The sequence below is a fragment of the Sinocyclocheilus anshuiensis genome, unplaced genomic scaffold (genome assembly GCF_001515605.1).
Source record: "Sinocyclocheilus anshuiensis isolate Anshui unplaced genomic scaffold, SAMN03320099.WGS_v1.1 scaffold3274, whole genome shotgun sequence".
NCBI classification, from domain to species: Eukaryota; Metazoa; Chordata; class Actinopteri; order Cypriniformes; family Cyprinidae; genus Sinocyclocheilus; species Sinocyclocheilus anshuiensis.
In genome coordinates this window covers 598,521-611,084 of record NW_015537940.1, presented here as the reverse complement: position 1 = coordinate 611,084, position 12,564 = coordinate 598,521, and the positions used below count along the sequence as shown (strand labels likewise).

General features: G+C 37.9%; 1 protein-coding gene across 3 annotated transcripts in view; it reads right to left on the bottom strand.

Annotated features, from left to right (window-relative positions):
- The window catches only part of LOC107663405 (semaphorin-6D-like), a 173,899-nt gene that overhangs the window by 108,605 nt on the left and 52,730 nt on the right, over positions 1-12,564 (bottom strand). The window contains exon 1 of one of the 3 annotated variants that reach the window (XM_016453645.1): positions 9,057-9,187. The exons of the other annotated variants lie outside the window; for them this stretch is intronic. The gene's annotated coding sequence lies outside the window, so the exon portion shown is untranslated. Of the gene's footprint in view, positions 1-9,056; positions 9,188-12,564 lie in introns of those variants that run through there. 3 annotated transcript variants of the gene reach the window in all.

Here is a 12,564-nt window from a genome sequence, read left to right as displayed (position 1 = left end):
CACACACACACACACACACACACACACACACACACACACACACACACACACACACACAGAGCTGCATCAGGCCACTGATCCTAAAAGACACTGTACTCAACACCACAAGATTGAGCAAGAATAAAAACAAAATGTACAACACATATCCAGGACCCAATCCAAATATCACAGCAGGGGTAAAAATCTTGTAGTTCAAGCTTTAAAAAAAACACATAAACTGTCACAAATCACACAAGACGTCACTTCAAATTGTTTGTTCAACTAATAAAACCCAACAATTGGAATTTTCCTTTTGTGGCCACATTAGCCCCACTGTACCTATTGTATTGTTAACCAAGCGTTAACTGTTACCCCATGCTCTGTCAACCTCAGCGTTATTAAACATGAACTCTCGCCCCAGTCTCAGTCAGAGGATTTCTGTCTCTCATTATCCACTCAGTCCTCATCAGAATATAAATAAAGAAACTGAGCTCTAAAAAATGGAGTTTAAAGATACTGAGAAGCCTCTGTTCTTGAAATCAAAGGATGGCTTTCTAACAAAACGTGACTGGAAAACAAATGAAAGCTTAAACAAATAAATATCAGATATGATGGAATTATGAAAAAATGGTATCTGATTTCACCTATATTTAAGTAACTAATCAAATACACAACCATTCAAAAGTTTGGAGTCATTATTTATGTTTTTAAAAATAAGTCTAAGGGTCATTAAAAGTTTGCATTTATTTGATCAAAATATAGTAAAAACAGCAATACTGTGAAATATTATTACAATTTATATTTTATTTTAACATGTAATCGATTCCTGTGATCACAAAGCTGAATTTTCAGCAGTCATTACTCCAGTCTTCAGTGTCACATGTTCCTTCAGAAATCATTCTAATATGCAGATCTAGTATACAAGAAATGTTTCTTATTACTATCAATGTTGAAAACAGTTGTGCTGCTTATTATGTTTATGGAAACCATGATATTTTTCGTTTGATAGACAATTTTGGTTCCGTGTTGGTTTTCCACTTGAAGGCTAATATTTGGATCCAGAAGCTAAACCAGTTGAGAACTGCTGATTTAAACAATGCAAAGTCAAATAACTGATGTTGTTGATGTGAACAGATCCTTTGTGTATGTGCATGTGTGTGTGAACGAGAGAGAGGGATGAAGGGGTATAAAGGTCATACAGGGTCAGTTCTTCCTCCTCCTGATACCGTGGGAACGGATAAACGGGTCAAAGACACAAATGGACCACTGCATTTCTCCTTTCTCCCACTGCTCTGTTCCAAAACCTAGCTGCCTAAAGAGGGAGCATGTTAAAGCATCATAGACATGCTTCCCGATCAGACTATGTGAGCGGAGTGGAGCGGCAACAATTTCCCCTCTGCGCTCCAAGAATTCAATAATCACTCCGCTCCAGCTCCGCTCCGGGTTCACCATTTCCCGCTCCCGCTCCACTCCTCGCTCCACTGATCAGCAACACCGCTCCATGGCTAAATTATTTCACTATGCTTGAAAAATCAAAGTTCTGTTCAGAAATTATATTAAACGAAAAATAAATGCATAATACTAGAAGAATAGTTTTAACATGGTTTATTGGAACACTACAATTAGCCCAAGTCCATATTAAATGACTGCTTAACTCGCTAGCTTACTTGTCTGTGCAACATCTCTCTACTACGGTAAAGCTGAGGGTAGTTACTTCAGAAACAGAAAGAATATGCTGCAACTTTTCCATTTTTAAGCTGATAAATGACAGGACAGCGTTGACCAAATTTTCTTCATTCCTGAATGTATGCGCGCGATCTGTAGGCTACATTATGTGCGAGCTTGTGTGTTCTGTCCGTGTGCAGCAATGTATCAGCACATTAGTTTCGAGCGGAGATTAACAAACTGTACAACTTACAACATGCTTTAACCTCCCGCACTCGTCCATCGCCATTTTAACCTTCATATGTGATCCACATATCTGTCAAGCTAACTAATTATGTTTAATACGTGAGTTGGCATAATTTGTGCTCGTGACGGAGCGGTAGCAGAGCGTTCTCGGAGTGAGTGAAAACCTCAACGCTCCGACTTTCAAAAAATCTGCTCCTAGCTCCAGGCAAAATCACGCCGCTCCACTCCTCGCTCCGCTCTGCTCACATACTCTGTTCCCGATGCTTTTCCAAAAGCTAGGAATTTTAAATATGCCTTTATTTGAGCTAAATTCTAAAGAAAACTCTCATGAATCAGAGCAGGTAATCCCAGAATGCATTATGATGAGCTCATTAAAAAAAAATATTTAAGATGGCAATCGAGGTGAGAAAAAATGCATTGAACGTGCATAAAGACTTCGTGTTTTTGTGTAGTGTGTGTGTTGAGGTTTATTAGCATTAGCTTAGCAACATGCTCACTCCACTCCCTGTTGAAAAAACCAGCATTTGCTGGTTAGGTATGTTTTGAAGCTGGGATGCTGGTTTGAGCTTGTTTAAGCTGGTCCTTTGCTGGTTTATGATGTTGCAGTGAATTGAGTAGTTTACACTTCTGACAGATGGTTGCTTTTAACAAATTTAACTTGAGAAATGTATCATAAACATGGAAAAACTTACTCACTCACTCCACTCCCTGTTGAAAAAACCAGCATATGCTGGTTTTTTCAACAGGGCTGGAATCAACTGAGTAAGTTTTTCCATGTTTATGATACATTTCTCAAGTTAAATTTGTTAAAAGCAACCATCTGTCAGAAGTGTAAACTACTCAATTCACTGCAACACGAAAAACATCAAATCACTTCCACAAACACAGCTTTGACTTCAAGCATACAGCAGAAAACTTCCTTTCACCATCAGAGTCAAGGCTGCCTCAGTTTCCATCCCTGCTGCACCTGCTGCTCTCTCTCTCTCTCTCTCTCCCAGCACCTTTCACTTCTTTCTACTCATCTTTCCATCTCTGTCTTGCGACTCTTGCTCAAAGTGACCCCGACATGTCCTTTTCCCAGTGTCCATAGGAGTCCTGCTGTTTCACTCCTGTCAGGTGACAAGTGGCCTTCTAGCTGTGTCTCGGACCACCTATCTCACCCTCTCTCTTGGTTTCCTCAGCTGCAGGATGTCTAATACTGCGTACTTACTTCAATGGGAAAAATATCATGGAAAACAGCTCTTTTGAAACACAACTATGTAGACATCCTACAGAATTCACAATGCAAATTCTACCAAAACTGCAATCCAGATGTCAAAACCATGAGAGCATTTACATAGGATAGGATAGCACATTTACATACTAATGCTTACTCAGAATTCAGCAACGGTGATGATCATTTCTAGGAATGCATCACTATTAAAAATCTAGCAGATGCCAATAACCAGATAACTGATAAAATATAAAAATGTTCACACTACTTTGTGTAATTAAATCACAAATAAAACTCTAAAAACTTCAATTGTTTTAAATGCTACAAGTGAATTTAGGCATCATACATTATAATGTATAGTATAAAAAATGTATTTTGAAAAATACATTTTGAAATTTGCTAAAGATTACAATTAACAGTAGGGCTGTCAAAAAAATACGAATTTCGAATATTCGTTGAATTTAAAATAAAAAATCCACATTTTTCACAATTTTAGGTGTGCGTTAAGGAGGCAGCCTTATCAGTGGCGCACGAGATGCGATGACGATGTAAGTGTCATTGCATTTTAATGTTTTTCTTAGCCTATCCAGTTGAAGCCACTAGATGCAGCGCTGCTGCGCTCTTAATTACAAATATTGTGGGAAAAGAGAACAACAATGCGGAGAAGTTGTTGTTTACGTCAAAACTGAAATCAAGCCGTTCACACAGAACGCATATTTCGAGCATTTTCTAGAGGGACATCTATCACCGTTGCACCCGCGTCTCGCACAAAAGAGCCGCATGTTTAGAAAGTCATGTAAAATAATGCAAGTTCAACTTTGAAAAAACATATATCGAGACTTTATGGCAGGTTTTTTCCCCCATCCCACTGCATCTCATGTTTTTAAATTAAAAATGTACTCTGTGTGATTGGCTTTCCGCCCTTTGTATTAAACCATGCATACATACATGATGCTGTTTTGTTTATAGTTAAGCAACTTAATTAATTATAATTGGTTTATAAACATTATTTTAAACATTATGCACTTTTTTTCCACAGATAGTCATGTTACCTTATGCTTTGAATAAACGTGCATTAGCAATATTTTGCTCGATGCGCCCTCTTGTGGCCTCAGTAGAGAATACAAAAGCTTTTCTTCACCCTAACTGAAATTATGAATTATTATTTACAATTTTTATTTAAAATTATTATTTTAAATTTGAATATAATTTGAATTTTGATAATATTAAGTACAAAATTCGCATTTAGTTTTTCAGCCATTTTGACAGCCCTAATTAACAGTGTTACTAAATTATTAATATTTTTTACAGATTAATTTTAAGTGAATTTCGGATGATGGCAATTACAACAGTGTTATTAAATGATTCATATTTTAATTAAATTACCTTTATAACAACCATCTATGCCTTGGCAATAGAATTGCCATTGGCTAGTACATTTTTTAGTTTACTCAACTCAAGTACGGCACAATACTCTAATGGAAATTCTAGTGATGTCACACACAGTCCGCAAGGAAGCAAGTGTTTCTACTGCGAAAAGCAGCAGGGAATGAAAAACGGAACGACACACCAGAGGAAAGAGGCAGAAGGCTTTTTCTCATTCAGGTGAAGCTTTTCTGTCAGCAAGAAAAACTGCCTCCCCAAGTCATTAATTCAAGCAACCGGTAATTTCCTTCTGGACAACAACACTTCCTCTGCGGGCTTGAAAGGGGACAAATTACAGAAAACAATACAGTAGACATACTCTAATGCTCACAAAAGTACCTCCTCAATCCACACAGACCACTTATGGAAACCTGCAGCAGGGCTTTATCTGCCTGACTGACAAAAGCAGAACTAGACTGTACACATCTGGCTTTGATCAGCAAGGATATGAAATCTAAAATCACACAGCAGTTGCACTCACAGAGGGATGAATGGAGAATCAGTTATATTTAAATTTCAACTCACTCATCTTCAAAATTATGAATTCAGTTGTTGAGCTTTGCAGAACAGAAAGGTCCCCAAGCTGAAGCACAATGGCAACAAAGAGATGATGTGAATTGGGATTTGTTGCTAAATCATCAGACGAATTTCTGTTTTTGTGCGTATTAGTCTCTGATAAAAAAAGAAAGGAAAAAAAAAACTGAGGAGTATTTCTGCAGAAAGAATTTAAGATCATAAACTCTTATCCTAGTGTGCCAGAGAAACATGTTTAAGCCATTCCACACAAAGAGCAATGGTTCCTTTCCCATCTCATTTGTGCCGTCCACAACATCCATACAGGTAATAATACATTAGGAACCCATCGTTGAACACCTTGTCAGCATTTCCCATTCTGCCACTGGTTTCCATGTCTGTGAATATGGATAAAGACAACAAACTTTGAAAGAGTGAATCTGGAACACATCTTCTGAATATCCACACTTTAAACCATTACATATAGTTGGACAGTGTCTTGCAACATGACACGAAAATGTCTAGTGGTAATGTTCGGCAATTCAGCCAATGTATAAAAAAGCAGTGGGAGCTCTCTTTATAAGAGTGCAGGATGCAGGACAACGCTGCGTGTTACTTGGCTGCAAAACATGAATGATCGGTCTGCAAAATCAGGTTAATCTTCAATGGATTTGCAAGAATACAAAAGCACAACCCATATCATTCTCTTTCACTCTCGAAAGATTTGAACTAAAGGCTTTAGATTCAGAATGCTTTCCTTTTCTCTGCTCAAGGTCTGGAGGCTTTTATACATTTCTGCTATCGACAAAAGCAGAAAAATATACAGTGGCACCAAAACACATCACACCTACAAATGTAGGAAAATCTTTATTAGATACTGTATAAAATGATCAATTCAAGTGGATTTTTTTTTCAATAGAGCTGTTCTCTGAACTAACTTGACCTTTCTGACTCATTTTTGAAATTATTTTCAAACAACTGGCCTCAATGTGTTTTCTGTGTGTGTGTATGTGTGTATATATTTATGTATACATGTATACATTTTAGGGATGCACCAAAATTTCGACCACCGAAAATTATCGGCCGAAAAAAAGGCATTTTCGAGTTTTGGCCTATAGAGAAAAACGGGCAAAAAAATTAGCTGAAAATATATGGTGCGCCGCACTGCCCAGCAGTGTTCAACGCGCAGGTCTCACTCTGCCTCTAGCCACCGTCACTGCGCGGTGTGACGCTCCGCTCAATATTCCGCTCTATAAATGTGCGTTCTGCTGAGTTGCTGACGGCCAGTGCGAATGCTCCACTCGTGTACCGCTTAAATAGTATACTTTTTCCTGTTTGCAATAGCGCTACTGTGCTGTAACATGGTGTAATAACTTTACTGGGCAATGCTGGTAAAATGGCGATACCCTCTTGTGATGCTATGCTCTGCTCACATGCTCTGATAATAATAGCTTTGTAGGACTATACATTAGGCTATTTGGATAATAATAATAATAATAATAATAAAAGTTAAATCTGATTTCGTTTAACTGAATAAAAATAATACATTGATATTTAATATTAATATTTTCTGTCCAATTTTATTGTTTTTAATAAAAGTTTGGTTATTTTATTGGCTTGTATTTTTTAAATTTAGTATCATTTGTATTATTGAGTTAAATTAAAAGGTCTTACAAACTTATTTTATATTATTTAATAAAATAATAAATAATTATTACAAAGCATTTTCGGTTTCAGTATTTGGCCAAGTGCATCCAGAATTTTCGGTTTCAGTTTCGGCCCAGAATTTTCATTTCGGGGCATCCCTAATTAATTTCATGACTCTTTCAGGACGAAAAAAAATTAAACTCATTGTGAAAAATATAAAAACTATTTTAAATGCTGTGAACTGTGAATGGATATTTACTTTGAGATTGGAAATGTATTACATTTAACCAACCATATATTTGTTTATTTATTGTATCCTCGATACACACATTTCTGGTTCTCATTCTGGTTCTGGTGCTGATTCTCTTACTTGAGTCTTACAGATGGGGCTGCGAGTATACACGAACAAAAAAAGTTTTGAAAATACTGAACTAAATACAATGACATTCATTCATTAAATGCGATATAAGTGTTCATTTTTTGGGGCACTGTTCTAGGACAAAAAGATCCTGCTGTACTGGGTCTAGAATAGATGTGGATTAAATTAGCTGCATTGCTCTGCAGAGTTTGCTGCTTATTGACCAGAGAGCTCTGAGGGATTTCACCGTCCTGCTGTTGGATTTTAGATTAGCTCAGTTATTTTTCACCCTCTTTGACGACAGCTGAGTAGATTTACAACAAAAATCTTTCACTGAAAACAGCTGCTTATAGAAAAAAATGGCTCTAGTTCATAAAGGATATTCTAGGATTAGCTATCTCTCCATCCGCACACAGACTTCAGCAAAATGACCTCTCACCCAGAAAACAAATAATTTGTGCATAAGGACCCAACCGCTTCTCAAATTCTTTTTCTAAATCGAATCAACTTTAAATTGAGCACTTGGCCGCAAAGGAACATTGTTGAAATATGGGTCAGGGAGCATTAGGAACGTGGATCTTTGGATAGAAAAAGCACAGCGTGGTCAGCTTCTCACGGCTTTGCCGTTTTCTTAGATTGCGAAACATGCGTGATGGTAGTCATCCAATAAACTCCAAAATGAGAAAGACATGAGCAAATGCCACCAAAATCCACTAAAAAAATCAATACAGACAGAAAGAGAGAGGAGACGGAGCGATTCAGCTTCTTTCATGTAACACTAATGCATTTCAATTTTCCCTAAATAGAAAAGATAATTTCTGACCGTTTTCTTGGTCTTTACAGGCTGTAATCTCTTCATTAGTTCAGTTGTGATTGGTCTCTTCAAATTAATAACTGAAGTAGGAATCTTAAAGAGTCCGATTACACCCAAAGCGTCGCGGTAGGGCTTGTGAGGGGCTCTTTTATGAGGTGGGCTGTGTAAACATGAACTGAATGAATGGAGGCACTCACTGGCTGCTAGGTGTGAGTGAGTGATGACTGAGATGAGAAGTTTTCCTTCTCTCCATCTGTAGCATCTAAAGAAAAACACATTTTCGTGCCAACAGATTTGTACACACACACTCACACCCCTATGAAAGCAGCACGATGGAGCTAAGTTAGTTAGGATGTGCTATGCATACACACAAGACGCTGACAACCTTGCTTAATCTTTTAAATCCAATCCTGGAACAGAACGTCCTGAAAATTCAGTAAATGGAGAGATTTGATCGCATTTGTGAAAAGATTACGTTTAGAACAATGGCATATATTATGGACAATATATAATAGTGTTTTATTTTTACACTGCATAGCCTATGTTTTCATTTCTGGTTCCGACTCTTATTCTGACGTAAATGAAGCTTACAACAACAAAAAAACATTTAAATTTTATTCAAAGCATTGAAATGTTTTGTGGCATATTTATACTTTTATATTTATGAACAGCAGATTATTTTCTGAGCTAAAAATAAACTGAATATTCAGATCAAACAATTACGGCTGCAAGCTGACTGATAAAGATAAAAATTCAGAACTCTAAACTTCAAACTTCTGTACTTCTTAAATTAAACAAAAATGAGCAATGTTGCCCTGGCAACTAGCTGAAATAATTTATTTCAGATTTTTTTGTAAATACAGTTTTAGTTTACAATACTAACCCTGGTTAGCAGAATAGTCAAATCATGACTATTCAACCCTTAGAAATGCTAAACAGGTCAATAGTTCACATACTTTTAAAATATACACATTTGAAAACAACCAAAGTTTGAATTGAATGCACTTAACATAATAATGCTTGTTAATGACTCATTAATAAAAGTGATTATAAAGTGTTACCAAATAGTATTGTATATATTATCCTCTATAATTCACTAATCAAGCACACCAAGTCTGACAAACAATTGTCTATCCCATGTAAATCACCGCCATCACCAAGTGAACTTGGTTAGTGTCCCACCCACCAACATTTACCTCACTTCACCAACATCATTTCAGCTGCTCAGATGGGTGACCATCTCTTACCATTTCCAAATTTTTCCATCTGCACTCTGAGCATCGACCCCACGGCATCTCCAAGCTGTTTTAAGGGCACATCACAAGTGTAATTCACTGGGTCTGAAGGTTTCATAAGATGGAAGAAGACCAGCCCTGTCCCATCCTCCCATTCTTCAGTGGATACGCTTCAGCAGTTTTCTTTACCTGAGCTGACAGTCATGCTTGGTCAGTGTTATCTGACAGAAACATTCTCAGCTGATTCAGGCAGTGATTACTGAGTTAAAGGCTGACACAGTTGTGGAACGCCCTGACGGACAGACAGGTTGGGAGAGAATTTCACCGTTTGCTAAACATGGCAGTCTGAGTCATCAGACACTCTATCAGGGAGGAAAACAACAGAGAGCGGGAACACCGGGCTTCATTAATGCAATTACTGTCAGGGCCGAAGGAATATTTGTGTACGTATCATTATTGTTGCATGATTGAATGTGTGCGTTTCATTACTGTCGAAAAGCTGTGAGCGAGCTTCCGCTGAGCAGTTGTTTACGTTCTGTACAGGCCGGTGTGTCGGGACCAAGAGGTAATTAGGTAACCATGGTAACCGGGGTGTGTGGGGTCGAATAGTGCACGTTGTGCTGTGTGGACAGTTTTACAGCAGGTGGACGGGCTGTCGTGATAGTGTGTTATTGGCTAACCGCGAGGGTGTGTGTGGTGACAGTAGCTGATCTGTTCCGCTGATGCACAGTGGGAAGCCGGGAGCTCGTCGACAACAGCTTATCTGCCAAAACAGCTGGAGCCCTCGGCACCTCCCACAGAGAGGACACACATGTAAACGTACGTGAGCATCGCCCACCTGAAGGAGAACAGTCAGTCACTTAAGCTACAGACGGAGAAAGAGAAAGGTAAACATAACTCGCACGCAAGTAAACACGCACACCCCTTTTGTCACAAAATCTTCCCAAACCAGCTTTGAAACTTTACAGCTTTTTTATAGTTTGTCCAACCTCACCACACCTAGTCTGACACCCATAACAGACTGCAGAATAACAGGACTGCGAGGGTTGGTTTATTTTATTAGTGGTGCTTGTAAATGCACGCTTCTGCATGACACCTCAAATTAAGTGGTTTGTTTGAGGAGAACTATGCTATCACTTTAAACAACTAGACTTTTGATTTTTGCTTGGCAGATGGTAAAGAATAAAAACAAATACATTTGAAAATCTGAATATTGAAATAAAAAGTGTTTACAATAGCAATACAGATAAGCAGATAACTATGTTTATGTTACATAAAACCGACAAATGGACACTATTAAAATACTATACTATCTTATCTTAATTCACCAAAAATAAAACAAAAAACATTAAATAAACAATGTTAAATGCCCCAAGTGAATTCAGGCATCACAACATTTTAAGGTAGAGTATGAAAAATGGATAATCAATTTGAGATTTGCTGATGGTTACATTTAACAGGGTTAGTTAAGCTAGTTAAAGCACTAATAATTTAATATGCAAACATTATTGCAGCAAAAGTCATCTAAATATGAAAACAAGGGGAAAAAGCAACAATTTTTAAATCGGATTTTGACTGATACAATAAAATAAAATAAAAACCTTGGTATTGATATCTTGGTATTTCCATCCAGCATTATCCCAATAATTCCATTAAAACGTGGATGAAACAGCATAGCAACACCCTAGCAGTCACCCAGACCACTGTCGTATTGTGGCAGCATGTTTTGCGTAATCGAATACCACTTATATTTTGTTTAAAAGATGAGCAAAATCTGCATGGTTAAAATTGCTGCTTTACAATCCAAATGACAGAGATTTACTACGTTTTGCACTTCACACACTCCGGGTGGAAAAGAGGTGTGACAGATGAAGTAGCGCTGTTAAAAGAATATGAAGGAGATAAACAAACCCATCAGGTGAATACTACCGAACCCCCTGTGACCAAAACACAGACCCCCAGACAGCTTAACCCACACTGAGTGTGGGAGAAAGCGTGTGTATTTGTGCGCTTCTCTGCATGCCATTGTAATGAAATTAGAGAGAGAAGTCCATGTCTGATTTATGGCTGTGTCAGGTCTGAAAGCACCTCTTTTACATAAAGGAGAGGCACTTCCAAAGCACATGATTTATCATTTCCACCTCTCATCTCACCATCCATCCTTATTCACGCAAGGCTCATCTCCATCCTTCCTCTGAAAACTCTCTCTCTCTTTTCGCCCCTTGAGCAAGAGGTGTTTAACCTTGCTGTTATTTACTGGCCCGCACAGACTGGTTTTGGAGGCGGGGAGGGACAGATTGTATCCAGAGGGGCTTAACTGTGGATGCACATCACGCTGGCATTGTATTATGCAGCTGCAACAAAACAGAGGATTACGGGTTGCATATAAGGTTATAATGAACAGGCTCTGCCTTGGGCGGGTTAGCCTTTGTCATGTGGATGGAAAGGATCTGTGTGTGCGTCTAACAGCAGGAAGTTGTATAAAAGATGTGTAAAGACTGAAGCTGGGACATTGTGTAAAGCGGTGAGGCATCTTTTGTTGCTGAAGAGCTGCGGGGATGTGGGACAGAGAACAGGCTAAAGACGTCAAACACAGACACATCAGATGTGATTTCTGTGCCACCAAATACTAGTGTGGACAATTTTTAAACAAACACCACACTTGTCAAATGTTTAGTCCCACCCAAACAATATCCAACTGGTCAAAAACGTACAGCACAAGCAGCGTAGTCCGATTCCTTGAACGAAAGAGTCTTATGAGCGGTTCTGTGAATCAAAAACATACGGTGTAACCAGTCCAGTGCAGTCCGATTCACAAACAAATTACTCTTATGAGCCAGTACTTTTTAGTGAATTAAACACATACAGTGCAACCAGTGCAGTTTAATTCCCTAACAAATGACTCTTTTGAACTGGCACTTTTTAGTAATTAAAAAAAAATTCAGTATAATTAGTGAAGTTTGATTACAGAATGAATTAATCTAATGAGCCGGTTCTTTTTAGTGAATCAAGCATATCTAGTTCAACCAGTGCAGTTTGATTCCCTAACAAATGACTTATGAACTGCTTCTTTTGTTTAATGAAAAAAAAAAAAATCAGTACAAATCAGGTTTGGTAATGAAAGGCTTGGCTATAAAAGTCCACCAGCTAGAACAGCACCAAAAATAATAATAAATATAATAATAATTTTAATAATAAAAAAAAATAAAATGCAATCATCTATAAAATACACAGGCCTCAATTAAACAGGCAACAAGTTAACACACCCTCAGAATGTACGCAAACACATTTTATGCTGACCTGTGACATTAAAGGGTTAGTTCACCCAAAAATGAAAATTAGGCTGCGCTTTACTCACCCCCGAGGCATCCTAGGTGTATATGACTTTCTTCTTTCAGACGAAGCCAGTCGGAGTTATATTAAAAATTGTCTTTGATCTTTCAAGCTCTATCATTGCAGTCAGCGGGTG